The sequence below is a fragment of the Sinohyriopsis cumingii genome, chromosome 7 (assembly GCF_028554795.1).
Source record: "Sinohyriopsis cumingii isolate HCF-2022 chromosome 7, ASM2855479v2, whole genome shotgun sequence".
Taxonomy (NCBI): domain Eukaryota; kingdom Metazoa; phylum Mollusca; class Bivalvia; order Unionida; family Unionidae; genus Sinohyriopsis; species Sinohyriopsis cumingii.
Genome location: NC_142967.1, coordinates 44,977,784 through 45,005,078, shown reverse-complemented (window position 1 = coordinate 45,005,078; position 27,295 = coordinate 44,977,784).

Here is a 27,295-nt window from a genome sequence, read left to right as displayed (position 1 = left end):
ATGACATGTGGAGGGTCAGACAATAAGTGGATATCACTCCACCAAATAAAAATGCAAAGCGATGAGAATCAAACTTGTAATTCTTGCTAGTTTTCACTATTTCAAATCATGGCCAGCGAAGTGCCTATTATCTTATTACAGTGATAAAGTTGTGTAATTGTGTTCCTTTGGGTTCATTGTTTATGACCCATGTAATTCATGCTACACCCGAGTTAACTATTTGCTTTCAGCGTACATTTCTTTGCAGTATACATTTGGTTCCTGTGTACTATTTGTTTCTAGTATACATTTGATTACAGTGTAGATTTCATTTCAGTGTACTATTTGTGTTTAGTGTACATTTGGTTGCAGTGTACATTTGCCTTCGGGGTTCTATTTGTTTTGGTGCACATTTTCTTGCAGTGTACTATACGTTTTCAGTGTACATTTCATTTAAAATATAGAGAACTGATGAATACAAGAATCAACTGAAAAAGAAGAGCTAAAATAGTACATTAATCGTAAAATAAACATCTACGCATCTTCGTCTGCGTGATATAATATCGATATGAAAACATTCGACAACCAGGTTTGGAGCATAACGATGCAAACTGTTGTGAGGTTACATGGATGGGAGATTTTTTCACAACATACATTTGGCTATGGACAAAAGGAAATTCAAAGTGTTTTCGATAAATAGTCTGACTTTTGTACCAAAAGTTTGATTATTCATTCCTACAATTCTTCTTTGTCTTCCATAAATATTCAATACATTAAACCTAACAATATAGGATATTTAAAAGACCGGATATTCATGAAACTTTCAGTTATCGTTTGTTTGTAAGATGGTCAAAATTTACATGCGTCTTCTGGGCTACAAATAACCACCAGGATCTCCATTTCATAATTGCCGAAAGGATCAAATTACTTCTGAAAGTTTGAAAGTTGATAAACGATTGTATATTCCTTCTATTACAGAGGAAGTGTGCAGATAAGAATAATTTAACCAGTGAATTGTTTCTTGTATGTAATCTGGACCTTGGTTCATTAAATATTTTGGTTCATTAAATATTTTAAATATTATCTGTGCTACAAATTTGAGATGTTCCTTAAAAGTGCCAGATTTTCATCAAATCCTGTCTCGAACAGGACAAACGAGAAAATTCTTAGTTTTTAAATCGGTACTGACATTAGCCATTCGTCCCGCATTGTTAAAACATCTCATCTTGTGCATGTACTCAAGAAAACATTGTTCCTCTCTGATGCGTTTGGTAAAGACTTCTTGATAGTGCACCTTATTTCGGCTCACCTGTTGCAAAACATTCATACATACACACACGTGCAGACCGGGTCAGATAACATGCGAGAGATCTCTGTCGATTCGTCTTTACTACAAATTGTTTCTTTGGGGTGCGTAAAAGGGGTCAGGAGAGTGTCTTGTGTGAAGAATAAAATCAGCTTTTATTTGGAATCGTCATCGATATTCGCATGGCAGGCTGCTTGAGCCAATTTTATACAGGACGTGTAGATTGTAAGTATGACCATGTTTCCATAAGCTAAGAACAAACTCTCAATATGTGATAAGGACGAACATAGACTGCAACTCTGTGCAGTGTGATAAACTGTACATCATATCAGCTATAATCATTTTTCTTAATATAAGTCAACTGTTTATTGTGACAGGTTGAAGAAAATATCCGTCTGGATTCAAATCTTTGAAACAAAACTGTCTTATTAAAAGAATGGTCTGTATAAAGGAGGGAGTCACGTACGTTCTATAGACAATAGCATGTTTAATTAAGGGGATACACAACGTAATTTTTGAGCGGCAATAACTTTGATACGTTATTCATGTCAACATTAGCTCAAAATGTGGTCATATTAAGAAAATTTAGAATACGTTTTTATCTACGATTGTAAACGATTTCGCGTGCTAGAACTGTAATATGAGTTTTAGAAACAAGTCTGGAACTATATGCCCTTTAAATTCGGCTTTGTCTTCTCCGCAGTTCGATTTATGAGAGAGAGAGAGAGAGACAGACAGACAGAGACAGAGAGAGATGAGGATTTTCAAGCATTTCAAGCATGACATATTTAGATTTTGTCACGCGGACATAGCACACCTTAGGTATAACGCAAAAGATAACTGAAATAGCGCTGGAGGGGGGGGGGTTTCCGATACGACATAAAGCAAATACCACTTATTTTAACAGACAGCTACATAGATGGCGAATATTAACCGGAAAACAATACCGACCAGGAACCTTACAATGTCAATAGTAACAAGGGATTAAAAATCAAAACAACAAAATTCATCACCTTTAATACAATGTATGTACATCTATCACATGCCTCACAAAGTTTTCACTTTAAAGTTTTCATGAAAGAGGGAACTTTGCTATTAAGTAACATAGTCATTAAAATAAGGGGAACTGGGTTTTCACAATAAAGATTCGGGGAAAAGTGATCACTTTAAAGATAGTTCTCCTAAATAAGTCGAATATAAGGTATGAAACGAAATTACGTAGAATATTTCCCACTGTAGATTCCAACTTCAAGCCAAATAATTCCTTCATCAACTGCAAATATTACAACCTTCATTCAGTTGTACTAAATTACTACATAAAATCACTTTATACACTGAAAATTCGTTTCATATGTATGAATGTCGTTTTTATTGTCACTTCAGCACGCAAGCACGAAGACATTTTGCGTTACAAATTACTCACGAGTTGTTGTACTGGTATAGCCCGACGCTCCAATTAAATGCCTTTGGCTAAGTAGGAAACTGAGCGCGGTTACTTTCCCTAAAAAGAGAAGCCGAGTTCACCCTAAAGCAACGCATGCTTAACAACGAACAGTTTATTGTCACATCTGCTGTAATGCTTCCAGCAGATTAGATGCTCCAGCAAACTAGATTCTACCTGATCAAGAACATCAGCGTGCCAAAAGAACACACACACACACTATGTGTGTGTATATATATATATATATATATATATATATATATAATATATATATATATATATATATATATATATATATATATATATATATTGGGGGTATAAAATATATCTTGAGTATGTGTGCAAAGAGAACAGTTTACTCACGGTGACATATTAAGTTTGAGTACATCCTGGAACTCTAATTCCATTGTGAAACGAGATTTGAGGAAAGTTTCTAGATGTTAAGGAAAATCTCAAATGTGAAACACGGGACATATTTGACATGTTTAGGCAAACCGCGTCAGATTACTTCAAAGGAAGGAACGTACTGTTTAAGATATTAACGTTATCTCTGTTCCTTTGTACGACAAGGAAATGTTGTCATTCGATCATATAAATCAATATATATATATATATATATATATATATATATATATATATATATATATATATATATATATATATATATATATATATTCGTACCGCTATCGACAACCCCCAAACTGAAGAGGTCTGAAAAGTTCATAATGACTGGTGTATTCAACATTTCAGCCTGAATGTATCTTTTATTTATGAAAGTTTTTTTAGGATTGTTGTTATTGTTATTGGTTTGTATTAAACGGCATTTTTCATCTCATGATAGGTTTCGCCATTATCACACTGATCTATCAAAGTTTTTTTTAAATTTATAAATCATCACCATTGAGGTGTACAAAGTACACCTATATTTAAACAATTTATTGTGAAAATATAGGTTTGAGATTCTGTGATGATATCAACCGTGTGCTTAATATACCAGGGTGGCATTGCCTCTGGCTGTTTTCTATTCGCCATATCGTTCTTCGAACATAGTTTACAGCGATGCGTAACTTATTCTGACACCATTTACCGCTACATACATCACCAGTGATATCTTTATCTCTCACTGCCTTCATAAAGTCTTTCGTGCAATCAATAGTAATAAAATGATTACAAAAAAAAAAAAACGAATAACAGTAATGTATGTACGTGTAACGTTTTCTGACACCATTTATCCTCTCCTGAAAAAATTAGAAGTTTGAGTGGTATTTTTTTATATCTACCAGCCCATGTGCCATTTTCAGGTTGTTGACGTGCCGCCTCAATCACTTTACATAATTCCATATGGGCTCATGCTGTTTTGACAGATAAACTCCAGTGTCGACTATACACAATGTACCAAAGTAAACAAGCTTAAATCTTTCAGATTAATATAGTTATTTCAATAAAACTGTGCGTTTTGTTTTAAAGTTATCAAAGCATATATGAAATAGGTTGAAGGTTTGTGTTTGCACGTTGGGGGGATGAAGGGGATCGGGTGGCTGGCATATGGTAGCCTTATTTTCTGTCTTTAAACGTGTGTGCTGTTGCAGAAATAACTCCTCAAATTATCAAGATATCTTCTTTTAATTATCCATATTATATCGGCACATTATTTAAAACAATATATTTGGAGAATATCGGTTCATCTCTCATGAGTAGCTTTGGGGACGTGTATGATTGGACAGTGATGAAGTTGTTGACAAAGAAAGTCTAAGAAAATAATAGTGAATGCAACATAGCTCCAAAACACACTGTAGATAAATGTATTCTTATTTAATCAATACTTTTCTATTTCTATCGAAATATATTTATATGAAGTTATCTAATTATTTGGTCTTAAGGACAGATTTGACTTCATATAATTACTCTTAGAAGCCGTATTATCCACCATCTTTGTATTCATATTCAAATTTTGCGACTATAGTGTTATGTGATAATATTTATTATACTCGATATACGTTTCTCAGGGACGTTATATAAATGCGTTATGAATTTTTTTTAGAAGTTTGATTTCCAGAGTATTGTTTATTATATTGTGTATATTAAAATAAATGATGTCTCTTAAATTGTATTAATTTCTTTGTATTGAAACAGGTTATATTTCTAGCTTTTCTAAGTATATAGTAAAACAAATAATATTCGAATCAGTCAGAAAACGGCAGCAAATTAATTTTATCAATACAACTGTACGACTCAATATATGCTATTTTTAGGTTCTTGTAATTTCAATATAGATATTAAGGCCTAACAGCTTTTCGAGTGACAAGACCTTAGTGATTATGTTTTTCCAATTTTAATCTGTTCACTTGACACTTTATACAGTTTGTGGAAACGATGGATGTGCACAATGTAGTTTGCAAGTTCGCAAATAGTTAAACATTCTTTAACCAAATTGCTTTGTTGTATTTGTCGTTTGAGTAGCTAAATCAATATATATATATATATATATATATATATATATATATATATATATATATATATATATATATATATATATATTTATGTGTGTGTGTGTGTGTGTGTGTGTGTGTGTGTGTGTGTGTGTGATAAACTGACTACGAACAGTACAAAACTAGTATCTAGATAGCCTAAGCGCCTTCGACTCTTAATAAGTCTTTTTTAAAGGCAAATACAAAACATAGACAAGACAAACACATAAAACAGACAAACTGTTGTCATGTAAAACTTTACATGACTATCACTTGTTGCGGATGATGAAAGATATTTTATATTGACCTATAAATAGATGGGCCATTGCGTCACCTGTTATTTCATGTAAATTCATAGATCAATATAAAATATCGTTAGATACTAGTTTTGCACTGTTCGTAGTCAGTTTATTATATTTATCTTAATCAATCCCTGACAGACGTCAACCCTTGCTGAATCCAGTGCACTTGAAAGGACTGTTATTCGCTATATGATATATATTCTTTATATATATATATATACATATATATATATAGCCTGTGCGATTTCGACTCTTTTAATGAGTCTTTTATAAAGGCATATACAAAAGATAGACACGACGAACTTTAAAAAGAAGACGATGATGATGGTGATGGCGAAGAAGACCAAGTAAAATGCAATTGAAATATGTCTAAATATGGAAATATTTATTTGAATAACATACAGATGGACAGATACATTTCCTAAATGGGTAAGTAGTTCCAAAAGTGTGGCGATAAATATTTCTCCCATTGATATATTTTAATTTATATCTTATTATTAAATATACACTAAATATCTACATTGACATTAATTTTAATGAGAGGCACATAACAATTATTTATCCTTTTCACCCATAACGGTGAAAAATAACTTTGAAGATATATAACGTTTATAAGTTAGATGGGACAATCATTTCCGTTTCGTACCGTTGGACATCGAATTTGAAACTCTGCAAACGTATAACTTTACTTAATAACGTAATCTGAAACGTTAATGTTCATTAATTCTGTACATTTTTGATCAAGATGGTAAGATAACATAGAGAGCGATTTAGAAAGAAATATTCCACCTCCACTGAATGATATCAGAATTCACTAGAGCAATTTTTATGATTCGTCATCGCAAATCCGTACGAGTTTTATTATATATTTCCTAATCTCGGAAGAGCATCATTTTAGACTCCTCGAAGAGTGATCCAAAAAGAATGTTATTTTTCGTTTCGTGTGTAAGATGTGTTGTTCTGCTGTAGTAGGAAATAATGCCAACTGGAGAAAAAACATGCTAATTAATCAGGGCTTTGTACATTTTACATGTTGCCTCTGCCTCCTACTCGCCTGGCCTTTCTCCTAGCGAGTTTAGGGAACGTTGCAAATATTAATACCCTCTTCTATAATTAGTTACAAATATGATAAGAAAACTACAAAGGAGTGTGAAGGATAAAACCGGTTGTTTTAGGTGCTGTCATCGATTTTCGCATGGCTGGCTGCATAAGCCAATTTTAAACAGAACATGTAGAGCGTAATTATAGCTCTGTTGACATGAATATCGAACCACCTCCTGGTATAATATAATGATGCACACAGACTGCATCTTTATGCAAAGTGAGAAACTGCACATCATATCAGTTACGATCTTCACATTTGTCTACAATTAATAAAAAGAAACATACTGAAACATCAGTGATGATTGATTTTGTTCTAAGAATATACTGTATATTGTGAAAGATTGAAAAAGTGTCATATTAAAAGTATCTTCTTTAATGAAGAGGCACTGAAAATGCTACATGTCTGAGGCATATTGCCCCGTGGAAGACATCACTACCAACTGCCACACTGTAGACATCGTAGTGATATGACGAGAATTAGTAAAAGTACGTTAAAGATCTTAGTCCCACACACACGAAATGTACGATATATGGAAAGGAAAGGCCAGCAGCAATAATTCTGATCACTTTACAGCATTACTCATAATTACTATGCAGCAATAATCATGATCACAATGCAGAGTCGATCACGAGTATCTTATGCATTTGCATACATAAATCTTCCAGTTACCCAGTTACTCTCGTTCATTTATAAGATATGTCGCTGAGAGAGAGAGAGAGAGAGAGAGAGAGAGATAGGGAGATAGAGAGAGAAAAAGAAACAAACAAACAAAAAAAGAAAGAGGAGAGTTTATAAGAGTTACAAGCATAATCAAATATATTTAAATTGTGTCACATGGAGATAAGGACATGACAGGGGAAAACAAAATAGAACTGCATTTTCTGTGGATGACTTTTCCTTTTTCGATACGACATAAACCAAATACTACATATGTCAAAAGACAGATACATTGATGGCGAATATTAACGCGAAATCAAAACCATTCAGGAAGAATGCAATATGAATAGTAACAACAGATTAAGAAACAAAACAACACTATACATCACTTTTAATTAAACGTATGAGCATGTATCATATGACACAAAGTATACATTTGAAAGGTTTCATAAAAATAAGACTTTGTTATAAATATAAGATACATTAAAATAAGCCGCAAATGCACTGGATTTACACAATAGCGATTCGAATAAACATGTCACCTAAACATTCACTCTCCTAAATAAGTCCAACACACGACATGAAACAAAATTACGTCCCTTTATAGATTCCAACGAGAAGCCACAATAATTTATGTATCAGCTGCAAGTGTCACTACCTTCATTCAGTTTTATTAAACTAAAAAATAAAATCGCTCCGTTAACGTAGGCTAAAAACCACCTCCTGGTATGTGATAAGGTTGTACACAGACTGCATCTCTGTGGAAATGTGACAAACTGCACATTATATCAGTCACAATCTATGCATTTGTATTAATAAAACTAACAGAAACATACCGAAATGTCCGTGATGATTTACTTTTCTAAGAATAAACTGTTTGATGTGAGAGGTTGAACTAATAATCATCTGGTAGAATTTGAATCTTTAAAATAAAAATGACTTAAAATAATCTTATATATTGAGGATGTAGTCACTTAGGTTCAATATAGAATAGTAGTTTTATTTAAGGGAAAACCAAGCATAAACACGAGAATTGAAAAGCAATGACTTAGTTGATACGTTTTGTATGTCCACATTAAAAGCTCTTAGCTCAAACGTTTGTCATATTCAGAAAATTTGGAATCAGTTGTTTTTTTCTAAACGATTTTGAGTACTAGAACTGTAATATGTTTTTTAGAAACCAGTCTGCTTAAGACTAGATGCACATTAAGTTCAGCCTTGTCTTTTCCGCCTTAGGGTTTAGGTAAACAGATCGAATATCGAACTAAAGGATGGACAGAGTCGTACCAAAGACTTCTAAACAATGGTACTAGCAACTGCCTCTCTTGGCGCTACGCATTAAACGATTAGTGTTAGGACTGGTGTCATGATAATGTGACTGGGTGGGGCAGAGTCCTATATGTCTGCGGCACGATAAACTGCCACATTTACAGACAGCGTAGAGATATGCCTGAAAAATTGTTAAAGCTACGTTAAAAATCAAAATCGCACACACGCACACACACGCATAAATGTAGGGATATCAATGGTATGTAATCGTCGTCACTTTGTAGCTTTCAACGAAACCAGTGTGAACTACATAAACAACAAGCTGAATTGATTGTCATGATGTTGCATCAAAAATGACTACTTATGTTGTGCGAGAGAAAAAAGACAGAGTCCACCTTGGATGAGGGAGGTCGCGGGTTTGAACCCCTGTTAAGTCATACCAGTGACTTATACAAATGGTATCATGAGCTGCCTTGATAGGTGCTCAGCATTACTAGTATCGGGACTGGTCGGATTGGTGTCAGGATAATGTGACTCGTTGGGACATGATGTTACATATCTGAGGTATGATGCCCCAGTGCTAGACATCACTATGAACTGTCACATTGCAGACATCGTAGCGATATGATTAAATTTGGTAAAACAGTTTTAAAAATGTAAATCATACACCTATGAGAAGTATAATATGTGTAAAAGCATCAAGGAATAATCCTGCTCACTATAAGCAATACTCATAATCACTATGCAGGATTACTCATGGTCACTATGTGGCGATATTCCTAACCACCATACAGAGTCCATCATGAGTATCTTATGCAGGTGCATGTACAAATCTTTCATTTATTCTCGCTTATAAGTTATTTCCTTCACAGAGAGAGAGAGAGAGAGAGAGGACAAGAGAGGGAGGGAGGGAGAGGTTACAAGCGTAACAAGCATTAGCAAATATATTTAGATTTTGTGACATGGTCATAAGGGCATGGCAGGAATAAAACAAGAAAGAACTGAAATAGCTATGGAGTTCTTTTACCGATACGAAATAAAACAAATATTACCAATTTTAACAGACACCAACATAGATGGCGAATATGAATAGGAAATCAAAACCGATCAAGAAGAATGCAATGTCAATACCAACAACAGATTAGCAAACAAAACAACAATATACATCACTTTTAATATAAGGTGTATACATATATCACAAATCGCATAAAGTATACATTTAAAAGCTCTCATAAAGAAATAGAACTTCGTTAATAAATAAAACAATAATTAAAATATCCCGTAAGGAAACTGGATTTATACAATTGACGTTCGGGAAAAAAGTGGTCATCTTAAAATTCATTCTCCTAAATACGTTGTATATAAAGTATGAAACAAAATTAAGTCGAATACTTGCCGCCGCTGAATCAAAAAGCAAGCAAAATATTTAATTTATTATCTTAAAGTCTCATTACCTTCTTTTAGTTTTACGAAAATGAACAAATCACTTTATGAGCTGATACTACGTTTAATCGCTCTCTCTCTCTCTCTCTCTCTCTCTCTCTCTCTCTATATATATATATATATATATATATATATATATATATATATATATATATATATATATATACATATATATATATATATATATATATATATATATATATATATATATATATATATATATATATATATATATATATATATATATGATTGTCGTTTTCATCATCACTTCAACACTCAAGCACTAAGGCAGTTTGTGTTACAAAACATATTTTAAAGATATAGCCTTGACGCTGAAATTCAAAGCCTTGAGCTAAGTGGGAAATGAACGCAGTCAGTTTTCCCCGAAAGAGGCGCCGAGGTTACTCGTATGTAACGCATGCTTAACAACTAACAGTTTATTGTCACATCTGCCATAATGCTTCCAGCAAATAAGATCCCCCAGCAAACCAGTTTCAACCTGATCAGGAACATTAGCGTATCAAAGGCACACTATCGATATATATGGGGGATATAAAAGACATCCATAACAAATGTATAATATTAACCTTGACATGTCGACTATGGTCTTTTCATATTGTGAAAGAAAAAGTGAAGTTTCAACGGCCATAGCCTTAAGCTGTCTTTGTGTTATATAACGAAAATGACTCTTTAACTACCAAAGGCATTTATCAATCAACAATCTCATAATTGCACACATTCTTTAAGATTTCGGAAATAAAGACTTGAGATAAATATCGTTTCAAAACCTTAAAGCCTACGGTGAAATCAAAGCGTGAAATAATAATAATAATAAACCACGTGGGAACTATTTTCAATTAAATATGCCTTTTCTTGGCAAAACAAATATATTGTATTGTTTGATCGTTTGTATTTATTTATTAATTTATTTATTGATTCATATATTTATTTATTTAGTTATAATTTATTACGGCCGAAACTCTTTTATAAATCAATATAATATTGATGGACATAAAATATATTCTCTTACATTGTAAGATAACGTTTTTCTTTTTAGGCATTTTGTTCAAGCTTGCATCGTGAAACAAATGCCATTATATCACAGCAGAATCATACAGTTAATTCAGAATTTCGGCATACATTACTTGAATAGCAGTGTAAGAGAATTTTGAACAAACACATTTAAAAAAATTGTCAGATGGTTATCATTACAAGATAAAATTAGCTGATCTAATAAAGTTCGTATTTAGCGAAAATAATTATCAAGGCAAAAATCATGGCATAAAAGGCAAGAGTAAACACCAACCCAATTCCATACAATAGTGAGGAGCATATGGCCCAACGTCTGGATTCGGAATCACGTCCTTTTCGAAACGCAATGTCCGATTTATGCATAAGCAAAATGGCTGGCGCACAACAGAAGAACACGAAAAATAGTACAAACGGACACCACAAATAGTCGTGGATTATCCGGTTCCAGCGGTTGTGTTTGTTTGCGGCTAAGTCCACAATTGCTTCCCCAACAATCTTCTGTTTGCTACAAGAATAATCGGACATGCCGTTCTGTGTTTTCTTTTCCGGAGGCCCTTCTCTGGTCACTGCGGATTTGGAAACATCATCGTCGAACTTTGTGTACCCACGATTGTCACCATTATACTCAGATGTACCCAATGACATAGATCCATCCACTTGTAACGGAATGCATATTGGTTTGTGTCCATTCTGGAAGCCTTTGCCAGTATAATTATTTTCAGCTAGATTGGTTTGATCCAGACCGACTTGAAATGAATTCCAGCGCACGTCTGTATCACACGGAAGAAAGTTTGGTTTTTGTGCCCATTCATTTAGATGATTCTCCATTTGGTTGTTAGAACGTTGAGCATTTCCTCCCCCAGAAAGTCTATTGTTGTAGCAATCAGACTGGCTGGTGGCCAGTGCGATATGTTTATCAATGTCAACAGAAGATCCATTGATGCAACTGTCATATTCAACTCGCAAAACTGTAACTCTGTCTTGAAGAAACATATCTGTCTTCGTATTCACAGTCGGTTGCTCAGTTTTATTTTGAAATTAGTTAGCGATACAGACCTTTGAAATATTTTAAGAAGTTAATTATAGCTGCATAAATATATTATTGTATAAATAGGCGTCTAAATAATGTTTTTTTAACGAAGAATATCAATTGTCACTTTCCAGAGACGTTTCTTAAAAATTTCTTCCCCTCAGATTTCTTTTCAAATTTTCATCACAACAACCCATGGAAACACTCTATCTCGCGATCACTCTCTATTCTTGGACCTCATGCACGTTCCTTTGAAATCTTTTGCTTAAAGGATCCTTCCGATATTGATGTAAGCCTATTTGGCAAATGAAATAGAAAATAAGAAAATAACACAAGGTCGCGTTAATTTTTTCACGAAGTCCCTTTCGCCAACTGGTCACACGTATTATTTACCGATGAAAACGAATATTTCACTCTCAAACGATGTCGAGTATATATACCTCCCAATGTGTCAACATCAGATTGTTGATCTCACGCCTGAATCACCTTACATGGTTTCATATGGGCTCGTGCTGTTTTGACCGATAATGTCCGCTGCCGACTATAAACAATGTATCTAGGTAAACATGCTAAACCTCCCTGCTTAATATATTGTTTTTGTCAACAAATCTCTTCGTTTATTTAAAGTTATCATTGTATATTTCAAATAGGTTTGATGTGTGTGTGTGTGTGTGTGTGTGTGTGTGTTCGCGCGTTGGGGTGTTAAGGAGACAGGGTGACGGGCATGTGGTAGCCTTCTTTACTGTCTGTAAACGTGTGTGCTGTTGCAGATATTATTCGTCAAATAGTTATTATAACTTCTTTAAATTTTCAATAGTATATCGGTAGCTTGTTTAAAACAATATTGGTTTTAGAATACTGATCCATTTTTGATGCGTAGCTTGGGTACGTACATGATTGGACTGTGTGGAAAGTGTTGACAACATCCACCCCCAACCCAAGGGAAAAACGAGAATAATATGGAATGCAACATAGCTGCAAAACACATTGCTGATAAATTTATTCTTATTTAATCAATTGGAATAAATTTCTTTGAAGTCATCTAATTATTTGGTCATTAGGACAGATTTAACTTCATATAATTACACTTAGAAGCCGTATTATCCATGCTCGTTTTTCCATATTTAAATTTTGTAACGTATATTGTTTTGTCGTAATATTCATTATTTTCAATGTAAAGTCCTCGGGGAAGTTTCATAATTGAATTTCGAAATAGTTTTAGAAGTTAATTTTCCATACTATTGTTTATTTTCCAGTGTATTTTAATAATAAATATGTATTCATCTTTATTAATTTTTACGTAGTGAAACCGCATGTACTGCTTGCTTTGTTTAGTATATTATAAAAACAACAATATTTTTATCAATCAGAAAACGGATGCAAATCATTTGTATCAATATAACTCAATGACCCAATATACACTACGTATAGGTTCCTGCAAGCTAAAACTACATATCTAAGCCTATCGTCTTTTAATGTGACAAGACCTTAAGTATTCCTCATTTTCCCATTGAAAATATTAAATTGACACTTTCTACAGTTTGTAAAAACGAATAATGCCCACGATGTAGTTCACAAGTAGTTAAAAGTATTCAGCGCATGCGACTATAGACATTGTTCATCCAAATTGCTGCCTGCTTTTACCAAAATTGTTGTATTATACGTGTCTCGACGTAGATTCCTTGCCTTCCCCATGTACCTTTTGCATATAATATCTTCACTTTGAGTACAAACGAAATACGAATTTTGTTCCACAATGTTTGTTACGTATAACATAAATAGAGATCAATACGCACACTACGTGTGTGTATATGTGTGTATGTCTATTTTGAAACAGTTGGGTTGAAATTTGGTGCGCTATCAAGAAGTCTGTAAGAGTCAACGGGAATACGTGAGCGAGAAGAGCCGTTTTCTCACGGTGACATCAAACCCGGTTTCACTAAGCATCGTAAGTTTGAGTACATTTTCGAACCCAAATTTGTGAGTTTTTTTACCGCCCGTGACTTCCTCTCAATAGTCCTTTGTGCAACGAGATTTGACGAAAATGTCACGATGTCAAGGAAAATCTCAAATCTGAGGCACAGGACATATTTAAGATGTTTAGTAAAACCAGGTCAGAGTACCTAAAATAAGCAATGTACTGGTTAAGCTATTGATGTTATCACTGTTCCTATGTAAAACAAAATGTATTTTTGTAATTTGATCAGCCCAATCACTATATATATATATATATATATATATATATATATATATATATATATATATATATATATATATATATATATACTCACTTGGTCGTCAGAATAGTGCATCAAAATTAGATATCGATCATAATACTTCCGAAGTTGGATCAATGTCATACACTGTATATCTAGTATACTAATTCGTACCTCTAATTGACTCAAGGCGAAAGCTGCGTCTGCCATGATCGCTTTACAGAGTTCATTGTACATGTGAATGACGATATAACAAGTAATAATGTTATTTAACGAATTAAATTTGTTTGGAAGGACATGTATTTTTGAAAGGAAATATACCAGTTTGTATATGAAATGCAGACTGTCGATGTAGTTTGTAAGCAAAAGAACGCATGAAAAATTTACCCACCTACCCACCGACCCAAACTGATGAGATGTCTCAAGTTCATTAATGTCTGTTGTATTCAGATTTTCAGCCTGAAGGTATCTAATATGCATGAAAAAAGAGTCTTAGAAATGTTGTTATTGTTTTTATTAAACGTTATTTTTCATCTCATCATAGCTGGCGGTCAGTATAGTCATGAGCTGTCAATCTTTAGACGAATACTCACGACTGAGTTTTAACAACTAGTCAAATATCGTGAAACCATAAAACATTATGGTAAACATTGAGGCTTGAGAATCGTTACTGAAATCAACTGTGTGCTAAAAATATACCATTATCGTATTGCCTCCGGTTGCTTCTATTCGCCAAAACATTTTTTGAAAAAAGTATCCAGCGATTCGTAACTTTTTCTGATATCATTGAGCACTGCATACATCACCTGTGACATCTTTGTCGCTCTCTGCCAGGATAAAATCTTGGACGAGGTCAATATGCAATAGAACGAGTAAGAAGAAGAATGAAAAAAAAAAAAAAAAAGACAGGAGCGAAAATGGATACCATCATCTATAATGACAGTTTTATTACTTATATACCCATACAAAATTTGGACAGAAATAATGGAATTCTTTGCTATAACTTGAGAGCAGTCTTAATGGAAAAGAGTGTTTGTGTCGAGGATCCATATTATGAAAAGATGTATATAAAGTAATTATATTACTGCCATTAATGAGCCCTAAAAGTCCTTTAATTTTAATTTACTTACATGAAAGGAATGTATGATTTTTGGCATTAATCCAATTGGCATAAAGTTATTTCCTTGTGTTGAATTGTATTTTGTTGGTTTCCTCAAAACAATATAATAGCATAAATGTCTCCTTGTAAATTCTGTTCACAAGATGTGATGTTATTACTCATGGCATGAAATGTTGCCATCAGTGATATAAATAGGTAAATTGTTAATTAAAAGGAGAGAGAGAGAGAGAGAGAGAGAGAGAGAGAGAGAGAGAGAGAGTAGCTGGGGAAAACATTACAGCCTTGAAGGAATTCACTTTTTGACTGTACCTTTTTCTTCCTGGTAGGTAATAATTTAAAGCCAAGAATTTTTTTGTTTTTATCCACGATCTTATGTATTGCGTTTCTAAGAAATATTTCACGATATACTAAATCAAGCTCTTTGTCAATATGTAATAATATAATTTCCAATATCCGTAGTTGTATTAATCAGTCTTGTGATGGCAGTTTCGAAATAATGCTTTTCTCTGAACGCTGAGTTTGAGTCATGAAGAAGATTATATTTCTATAAAATCGGTCAAGATTAAAATCAATGTGTTTTCACAACTTTTGTATATGGATGTTAACATTGGTATTGGTCCCTGCGTTTTTACTGACGACCAATCGCTTTGTTTAAAGATTCAATTTCACAAGAAATGAATTGATCATATCTATTTCTTATATCCATTGCATTATTTGAAAGAAAGCAATGATTTATCTTAGGATGAAGAAAACATTTCTTCCTGGAAAAAAGATCTTCACACACCAGAAAATTAAAAGATCGGTCCCCAACTGGAAATTCTTCTAGTCCATAGAAAGAACGAGTATGCTGTGAACAAAATCACAAATGTCTTTACCCGAACAACAGTTCGTGCCATTATAATCCAAATCTGGATATCGATCTTTTGTTTGTTCAAATGCATCACCAACGGTATTTTTATTCACTAATATATGTACTCTTTTCTTAGGAGTTTCTTTTCCTTCTGACGTTATATTAATTCTTCTCAGTTATCTACGTTTTAAATCAATCGTACACTTAAAGAGAGTTGGACACTTATAGCCAATACGATACTCAAGGTAGGCTTGATGCACTGGTATGATAAGAGGACCCAAAGACAATATAATAAATGGCTTTATCACTGTGATAATATAATTGACGTTTCTTTTGCCATGGGCTATTTTGGTTCTCCGCACGTAGCATTATTATTATTTGGTGGAGTGATATCCCCTGATTGTCTGTACAACCCGCCATTGCTTTCTCACTGTAACTGTATTAGATTATTATCTTTGCATAACAATACAAAATTTTGTATATAGAGAGATACTTAGCAGACTTGTAGCGAAGTTGTATTGCCACTACTCCATGACATCATGTAGTGTATTTTACAACCAAGGACTCCAATCCCATGGATGTTTTGACGGAATGCAGTTGTGAACGGAAAGGTTAATCCTATATTTGTTCTGTATTCGTTTTTGCATATACTTTTGACAATGTTCTAGTATTATAACCCCATTAACATGATTAAGAATTTTAACCGATTTTGTCTAAGCTGGGGTCGTTTGGTTATTATTTGTTCCGATTTTTCTGAACTAATCAATCAGTGCTATTTAAGCATTGTTGTGATAACGCACTATATATACATTATAGTATGGAATTATATACGTAATGTGATTGACGCGTTTATGGTGTGCAACCGATATTTAACATTCGAAGGAAGTGTTTGGGTCTATAGAAATTTAAATTTTGGCGAGCATATTCTAGGTTTATATTACTTAAATGTAATCGTATACGTTCAATAATATTTTATTATAATTCCATATATATATATATATATATATATATATATATATATATATATATATATATATATATATATATATATATATATATATATATATATATGTATATATATATATATGTATATATATATATATATATATACGCTAAAGTTATCGATATGTAACAATTTTTAATTTTTTCTTCTTCTCGCAGTTCCTATGCATGCATGCATGTATGTATATGTGTACAGTATGCACTGTGTGACAACTCACTGTAAGTATTATGGTACTGATTTAAAAGTTCTACAAGAAATCATGAAAAATGTCCCCCAAAGCAAATCCAGCTTTGGAAGACCAGTTCAAATACTCATCATCATGTACACGAGATACACCTTCAAAAGATAGAGTTGTTCAAATCTTAAATGGTATTTTTAAAAAGTTGGCATGAAAAAATGATATAAATATCTTAAAATACAGGGTCAAACATTTCTTTATATAAACTTCATTCCATCGAAATGTCCATTATTGTCGCTTTCGATCAAACCGCTCAGGTGGCCTAGTGGTTAGAGTGTCTGCCTCGGATGCGGAAGGTCGCGGGTTGGAACCCCGGCCGTGTCATACCAAAGACTTACAAAAATGGTAATAACACCTGCCTCGCTATGCGCTCAGCATTAAGAGGTTAGTGTTAGGAGTGGTTGGCCTGGTGTCAGGATAATGTGACTGGGTAGGACATCATGCTACATGTCTGCGGCATGATGCCTTAGTGCTCGAGATCCATATATAATGTCACACTGCAGACATTGTATCCATATGACTGAAAATTGTTAAAGCTACGTTAAAAACCTAGATCACACACACACACATACACGCACACTTTTGATGCAGCATCAAACACATAACTTAAACCAATCATATGAACAAATGTTGTCATGCGAGAATGACGTCGAAAACCGAACAAGATATAATGCGCAGCTAGTGGGCAAACATACGATGCCTGGCCGAGGTTCACTGAAATGGGAAGCAATGTCACTGACTCTAAACCACATTTTTCATACAATTCAAACCATACCGTAAGAAATGTTCATGTGAGGTGCGCACTATATTTGGTAGAGTGTATAAGGACACAAAGGGACATTCCACAAATTCGGAAGTAAAAGTAAGAGATTCTAAAGCAATGCGGATTTGAGGGTGCTTCCACTTTCCAGGTATCAGTGAAGTAAACTTATTTTGCTGCTTTAGTAGATTGAATCGGGTATTTACTCAGAAAATAAGTGAAAATATATATTCTAAATGATGAGATATAGGACTCAAAATTGAAGTCACGTACGGTTTTATCAACATACAAATTACATAGGGTTGCTGTAATGGGATGGAGAATATAACTAAATGATACAATGTAACAGTGACAATACATTTCATTACAAACCTGCATATTAGCATGCCGCATGCAATTTTAATTAAAAGTTATTTAAATGTAATAATTTAAAGAGTGAATGTGAAGAATGACAGGTGGTTGGGTCAGACAGTAAGTGGATATCACTCCACCAAATAAAAATGCTAAGCGATGGGACTAAAACTTATACTTCTTGATAGTTTTCTCTATTTCAGCTCATGACCAGCGAAGTGTCGATTATTTTATTACAGTCATAACTTTGTTTAATTGGCTGATTTTGTGTCCTTTTTTTTTTTTTTGATCTTCATAAAGCAAACCATACCTGAGTATAATATTTGCTTTCAGCTTACATTTCATTGCGATGTACATTTTTGTTATGTGTACTATTTCGTTTTAGTTTACATGTGAATGCAGTATACATTTGGTTTCAATGTACATATGATTTCTGTTCAATATTTGTTTTCAGTGTGCATTTGATTTCAGTATACATTTGATTGCAGTGTACATTTGAGAACTATTTCTTTTTGTGCACATGTTATTGCAGTGTACTACTTTGTTCAGTGTACATTTCATTTAAGCTATAGAGACCTGATGAATGTACATCTATCAACTGAAAAAGAAGACCTATAAGACAGTACATTAATCGGAAATAAACGTCTACGCGTCTTAGTCTTCATTAAAAAATATCTATATTAAAACATTCCACAACCAGGTCTGGAGAATAACGATGCGAACTGTTGTGCTGGTGCATGGATGGGAGATTTTGCACAACATACATTTGGCTATGGACCGCAAGAAATTCAAAGTGTTTTCGATAAAAAATAGTCTCAGTTGAGTACCACAGGATTGATTATTCATTCCTAAATTTCTTCTTTGTCTTCCATAAATATTAAATACATTAAATCTCACAATCTAGGTTATTTAAAAGACCGGATATTCATGAACTGTTCAGTTCTCCTTTATTTGTAGGGTGGTTAAAATTCACATCCGTCTGCTAGGCTACAAATGGCAACCATGATCTCCATTCCATAATTGCGGAAAGGATCCAAGGTACTTCTGAAAGTTGATAAAGCATTTTTTTTCCATACCTCTCATATAAAAAACTTAAGATCTTAAATTCGCATTCATCCCGCTTTTCTAAAACGTCTCATCTTGCGCATGTACTCAACAAAACATTGTGCCTCTCCGTTGACCTTGGTACAGACCACTTGATAGTGCCCCTTATTTCGGCTCAACTGTTTCAAAATGTCCATACATACACACACGTGCAAACCGGGGCGGATAACACGCGAGAGATCTCTGTCGATACTACTTTACTACATATTTTTGGGGTGTGAGTGGGTTAGTACAAGGGGGCAGAAAGTGTCATGTATGAAGAATAAGACCGGGTTTTTGTTGGAATCGTCATCGATATTCATATGGCAGGCTGCGTGAGCCATTTTTATACAAGACCTGAAGACTGTAAGTATGGCCCTGTTTCCGTAAGATAAAGACCACCTCTAATATGTGATAAGGATGCACAAGGACTGCAACTATGTGCAATGTGATAAAATTTACATACTGTCAGTTACATCCTTCACATTGTTCTAAATATAACAAATGAAACATAATGAAACGTCAATGCGTGACAGATTGAACAAAATATCCGTCTTGATTCGAATATTTGAAATAAAAATGTCATATTAAAATAATCTTCTGTATTGAGGAGGTAGTAAATTGCGTTCTATAGACAGTACTATTTTTTACTTAAGGGGAAACCCAACCTAATGTGAACGGCAATGACTTAGTTGATACGTTATTAATGTCAACATTAGCTCAAAAGTTTGTCATATGTGGAAAATTTAGAATAAGTTTTTATCTACTATTGTAAACGATTTCGTATACTTGAATTGTAATATGAGTGTTAGAAACAAGTCTGCTGAAGACTAGATGCCCTTCAAGTTCGAACTTATCTACTCTACCTTACGATATTGTAACAAAGATATAATATCGTACCGAAAGACGGCGATCAGATAGCCATACCAATGACTCCTAATTAATTCCGATCACGGTACAGGAAGATTCATAATCACTCTGATGCAATGATTATGATCATTATAGAGTCAATCATGAGTACATTATGCAGTTGCATATACAAATCTTTCAGTTACTATATTTATATGATATTTCACTCAGAGAGAGAAAGAGAGAGAGAGAGAACGAGAGAGTAGGGTTTTTAAGCGTTTCAGGCTTAAGCATATTTATTTAGATTTTGTCACGTGGACATAGGGCATGACAGGGATAAAAGAGAATAGAACTGAAATAGCACTGGATGATGGCTTTTTCCGATACGAAAGGTCTTTGAAATATTTTAAGAAGTTAATTACATCTGCATAAGTAACTAATTGTTTAAAGGGACATCTAGATAGTGGCGTTTTAACGAAAGATAGCAATTTTCACTTTCCAGACAAGATTTTTAAATATTTTGTTCACCACAGATTTTGTTTCAAATTTTCGTCTCAAAAACATATGCGTACAGTCTATGTAATGATCCCTCTTAATTCTTGGACATCACACATGCTCGTTTGAAACCCCTTTCTTCACAAATCGTCCCAATAGTGCTGTAATCCTTTGTGGAAAACGAAAGAGAAAATAGGAAAAAAACAAGAGGTCGCATAATGTTTGTCAAAACGTCAACTGGTCACACGTATTATTTATCGATGGAAACGAATATTTCACTCTCATATGATGTCGGGTATACAGGACACTTTTTTATATCTACCAGCCCATGTGCCATTTTCAGGTTGTTGACGTGCCACCTGAATCATCTTACATAGTTCCATATGGGCTCATGCTGTTTTGACAGATAAATTCCAGTGTCGACTATACACAACGTACCAAAGTAAACAAGCTTAAATCTTTCAGATTAATATAGTTATTTCAATAAAACTGTGCGTTTCTTTTAAAGTTATCAAAGCATATTTCAAATAGGTTGAAGGTTTGTGTTTGCACGTTGGGGGGATGAAGGGGATCGGGTGGCTGGCATATGGTAGCCTTATTTTCTGTCTTTAAACGTGTGTGCTGTTGCAGAAATAACTCGTCAAATTATCAAGATATCTTCTTTTAATTATCCATATTATATCGGCATATTATTTAAAACAATATATTTGGAGAATATCGGTTCATCTTTGATGAGTAGCTTGGGGACTTGTATGATTGGACAGTGATGAAGTTGTTGACAAAGAAAGTCTAAGAAAATAATAGTGAATGCAACATAGCTCAAAAACACACTGTAGATAAATGTATTCTTATTTAATCAATACTTTTCTATTTCTATCGAAATATATTTATATGAAGTCATCGAATTATTTGGTCTTTAGGACAGATTTGACTTCATATAATTACTCTTAGAAGCCGTATTATCCACCATCTTTGTATTCATATTCAAATTTTGCGACTATGGTGTTATGTGATAATATTTATTATTCTCGATGTACGTTTCTCAGGGACGTTATATAAATGCGTTATGAATTTTTTTTAGAAGTTTGACTTCCATAGTATTGTTTATTATATTGTGTATATCAAAATAAATGATGTCTCTTAAATTGCATTAATTTCTTTGTATTGAAACAGGTTATATTTCTAGCTTTTCTAAGTATATAGTAAAACAAATAATATTCGAATCAGTCAGAAAACGGCAGCAAATTAATTTTATCAATACAACTGTACGACTCAATATACGCTATTTTTAGGTTCTTGTAATTTCAATATAGATATTAAGGCCTTTTCGAGTGACAAGACCTTAGTGATTATGTTTTTCCAATTTTAAACTGTTCACTTGACACTTTATACAGTTTGTGGAAACGATGGATGTGCACAATGTAGTTTGCAAGTTCGCAAATAGTTAAACATTCTTTATCCAAATTGCTTTGTTGTATTTGTCGTTTGATCAGCTAAATCAATATATATATATATATATATATATATATATATATATATATATATATATATATATATATATATATATATATATATATGTGTGTGTGTGTGTGTGTGTGTGTGTGTGTGTGTGTGTGTGATAAACTGACTACGAACAGTGAAAACTAGTATCGAGATAGCCTAAGCGCCTTCGACTCTTAATAAGTCTTTTTTAAAGGCAAATACAAAACATAGACAAGACAAACAAATAAAACAGACAAGCCGTTGTCTTTGTAAAACTTTACATGACTATCACTTGTTGCGGATGATGAAAGATATTTTATATTGACCTATAAATAGATGAGCGATTGCGTCACCTGTTATTTTATGTAAATTCATAGGTCAATATAAAATATCGTTAGATACTAGTTTTGCAATTTTCGTAGTCAGTTTATTATATTTATCTTAATCAATCCCTGACAGACGTCAACCCTTGCTGAATCCAGTGCACTTGAAAGGACTGTTAGTCGCTATATGATATTTATTCTTTATATATATATATATATATATATATATATATATATATATATATATATATATATATATATATATATATATATATAGCTAGCCTGAGCGATTTCGACTCTTTTAATGAGTCTTTTTTAAAGGCATATACAAAAGATAGACACGACGTACAAATAAAACAAAAAAACGGTTATGTTCGCGAAAGATTTACATGGCTGGTTTCCAATCTTACTTCCTATCTTAATCAATTACTGACACGCGTGATCCCTTGCTGAATCCAGTGCACTTGAAAGGATTGTTATTCGGCACATGATTTGTATTCTTTATATATATGAAGAATACAAATCATGTGTTTTATATATATATATATATATATATATATATATATATATATATATATATATATATATATATATGTGTGTGTGTGTGTGTGTGTGTGTGTGTGTGTGTGTTCACACAAGCTAGGGCTCAAGACGCCTGCACTTTACAGAGAACAATTTGATAGTTTGATACCAGGGCAATGTTTTTTTTAATTGAAACAAAGGTGATGAGAAAATACAGACTCCAACTCCTATGGGTCAGAATCTTTATCAGTATCAGATGTGAACTACGTAGAATTTGTTTCTAACATTACCATATATAACCGCTTAAAATCTTTTAAACTAAAACTACCATTGTCTTAATGATAATCGATAATTATACGATAAATTGGAAGGAAATGTTAAGTATTAAGTATTAGTACTTCTGAAGCTGTAAGCTTGATCAAAGTCTTACACTGCATAACTAATCCACTAATTCGTTCCTTGTACATTACAATGACGATATAACAAGTATTAATGTTATTTAACGGATGAAATTTGGTTGAAATGTATTCTATTGTTATAGGAAATATACCAGTGGTTTAGCCATGAAGGAAGTACGTTTAGTTCGCCTGTTTCCGGTAGCCGTCTAAACAGCTATGAGAGATGTATACAATAAAAGCTTTGTCAACTTTTGAGATATATTTGTTCACTTGAACCAATATGAAATGCAGATCCTTGATGTAATTTGTATCTAAATCATGACACATTTGACACCTCCTCCCCCCAACAAGCTGAGGAGCTCTGAAAAGTTCATAAATGTCAGGTGTATTTTGCGTTTCAGCCTGAAGATATATAATAATTTTGAGAAGAAAAGAAAGAAAAAAAGCAGTCTTTGAAATGTTGTTATTCTTATTGTTTGTATGAAACGTCATTTATATCTCATGATAGGCCGCGGCCACTATCACTATGAGCTGTCAATCTCTGGACGAATAACCACCATCAAGGTAAACAAAATTACAATTAAAGCTAAACCAAGTGATGGGACGGTGTAGAAAGATTTGACAAAACAAGTGAGAAAAATCAAAGGTAATGCAGCTTAGCTGCAAAACACACTGAATATAAATGTATTCTTATTTAATCAATCCCTTCTTTATTTCTATGGGAATAAATTTATATGAAGTCATCTAATTATTTGTTTTTATAGGACAGATTCGACTTCATATCGCTACTCTTATAAGCTGTATTTTCCATCATCTATTTTTTATATTTAAATCATATGATATATCGAGCTAATATTTAATATATTCAAGATAAATTCCTAGGTGAAGTTTCATAAATGCATTTCAAAGTAGGTTTAGAATTTAATTTTCCATACTTTTGTTTATTATATAGTGTATATTACAATAAATGATGTCTCTAACATTTATATTACTGTGTACTTAGTGAAACTGGATATATTACTTGCATTATTTAGTATAATGTAAAGTAAAAAATATTTGTATCAGTTAGAAAAAGGCTGCAAATCACTTTTGTCAATACAGTATAGGTTTTTGCCAGTATGTATGTATGTATGTATGTATTACAAAGCATCTTTAGTTTGAGTACATCCTCGAACTCAAATTCGTGGTTATTTTTACCACATTAGTTGTTTCTCCATGATCCTTTCTGAAACGAGATTTAAAGAAAATATCACTACGTTTAAGAAAATCTCAAGTCTGCGGAACAGAGCATATTTCATTTGTTTAGTCAATCCGGTTCAGATTCCTTAAAACAAACGATGTACTGATTAAGCAATTAATGTTATCACTGGAATAGTCCTCCACAGTAAGGCATCGATCAAAATACTTCTTAAGTTGGATCCAGATCATATACTCATTACTCAACGTACGAATTCGTACCCCTTTTTTTGTCAAGGCGAAAGGTCTACTGTCGTGTTCGCTTTACATAGTTCATTGTACATCTAAATGACGATGTAGCAAGTACAAATGTTATTTAATGGATAAAATATGTTAGGAAGGAATTATATTTATAAAGGTAATATACCGGTAAGTTAACCATGAAAGCATGTAGATTTGGCTCGCTTGTTTTCGGTAGCCGTGTTATTCACGTCTCAACAACTTTGAGATATGTATACAATAAATGCTTTTTCAACGTTCCGACTTACACTTGTTCCCTTGATGCATTATGAAAAGCACACCCTGGATGTAATTTATAACTAAGCGCACGCATGAACAATTTGAACTTTCCCAAACTGAGGAGATCTAAAGAAATTATAACTGCACGGTGCATTCATCATTTCAGACTGAACGTATGTAATATTTATGAGAAAAACAGTCTTAGGAATGTTGTTATTGGCATTGTTTTGCATTAAACACCAGTTTCCATCTCACGATACGCAGCGGCCAGTAAAACACTGAACAGTCAATCTCGTCAAGAATAATCAGCATGGTGGTGAAAAGTACAACATAAGCCAAACAATTTGACGTAGAAATTGAGGCTTGAGGTTCTGTACTGAAATCGAAATTGTGCCATATTATTTGGCGGACAAAGTTTCCAGTGATCTGTAACTTTTTTCAACACCATTTACCGCTGCATACATCACCAGTGATATATTTATCTAACAATATCGATGATATACTGTGGATCCATGTCATGTCACGATTTTTATAAAGTACTTTATTCTATATTTGAAAAGTAACCACTGTAAACGAACTAACATACGAGAGGTAGGGCAGTGCTTTCATGAATAATTATTCTCGCTTTCTGGAGTTTTATTATCTGAACAGATTATCTGACTTAAATTAGTAGCAGTGCAATTCAAACATATAAACAACCATAATCAACTAAAATCCATATAAATCCATTATAAGACAGCTTCATCAAAGATCATGGCACATTTGAAGACAGTCTCTTTAAAATATCTAACTGCCTATATGCAATCTAAACATGTCTTGTATTTTTTCTGTCTTTTTACTTTGCTTACCTGAAATAACTGTATGAATTTTTCAGTTATCCAATTGTCACAAAGTTACCTGCTTTTGTGTTGTATTGTATTTTGTTGGTTTTCTCTAAACAGTAATAAAATTGTTTCACGTGATGAGATTGTATTGCTCATGACATGGAAAGTTGTCAACAGCCCCACACCCCGAACAACTTTCAGTGGTATTCATATAAATAGGCAAATCAGTAATGAAAAGGAGAAAGAGCGAATGGTGAACATTAGAGCCTTGATTGACTCCACTTCTGACGTATTATAAAGAACATGGCCACCGGAAAGACACTTCTTCCTTCCTGGTAGGTAATAACAAAAAATCAAGTAATAAAATTATTACTGGTCTTATTTCTTGCGTTTATAATAAGTAGTTCACGATGTACTAAGCCAAGCTGTTTTGAAAATATAAATATATTGCTCCAATTATTTTTCCAAAATATATAGCTGTGTAAATCAATCTTGTGAGGGCAGTTTGGAATTAGTGCTTTTTCTCAGAACGTTGATTTTTTGGAGTCATACAGAATATTGTATTTTATTAAATTTGGTCAAGATCACTAGTGATGTGTTTCAAAACATTTCTATATCGTTTGTAAAACTGATATAGGTCCAGCAGCTTGTGATGAAGGCCTATATATCCATTTCTTATATCCGTTGTATTACTGGAAAAAAAAACAATGAATTATCTTAATATAATAGAAAAACAATAATGCCTTGATAAGTATCCACAATGGTCTCGAAAATTAAATGCTCGGTTTCCAACTATAAATTCTCGTCCATCGAAACGACGCGTATGTTGTGATTAAAATCATTCATGTCTGTTACCGCATAATAGTTCGTGCCAGTATTATCCAAATCTGAGTAGGGATCTGTTATATTTTCAAATGTAGCACCAGTAGTATTTTGATTTATAAATAATTGTATTCTTTTCTTGTGGTTTTGTTTCCTTCTACAAATATATGTACTCAGCTCAATTGTATACGTTTTAAATCAATAGTACACATATAAACAACAGTACACGTAA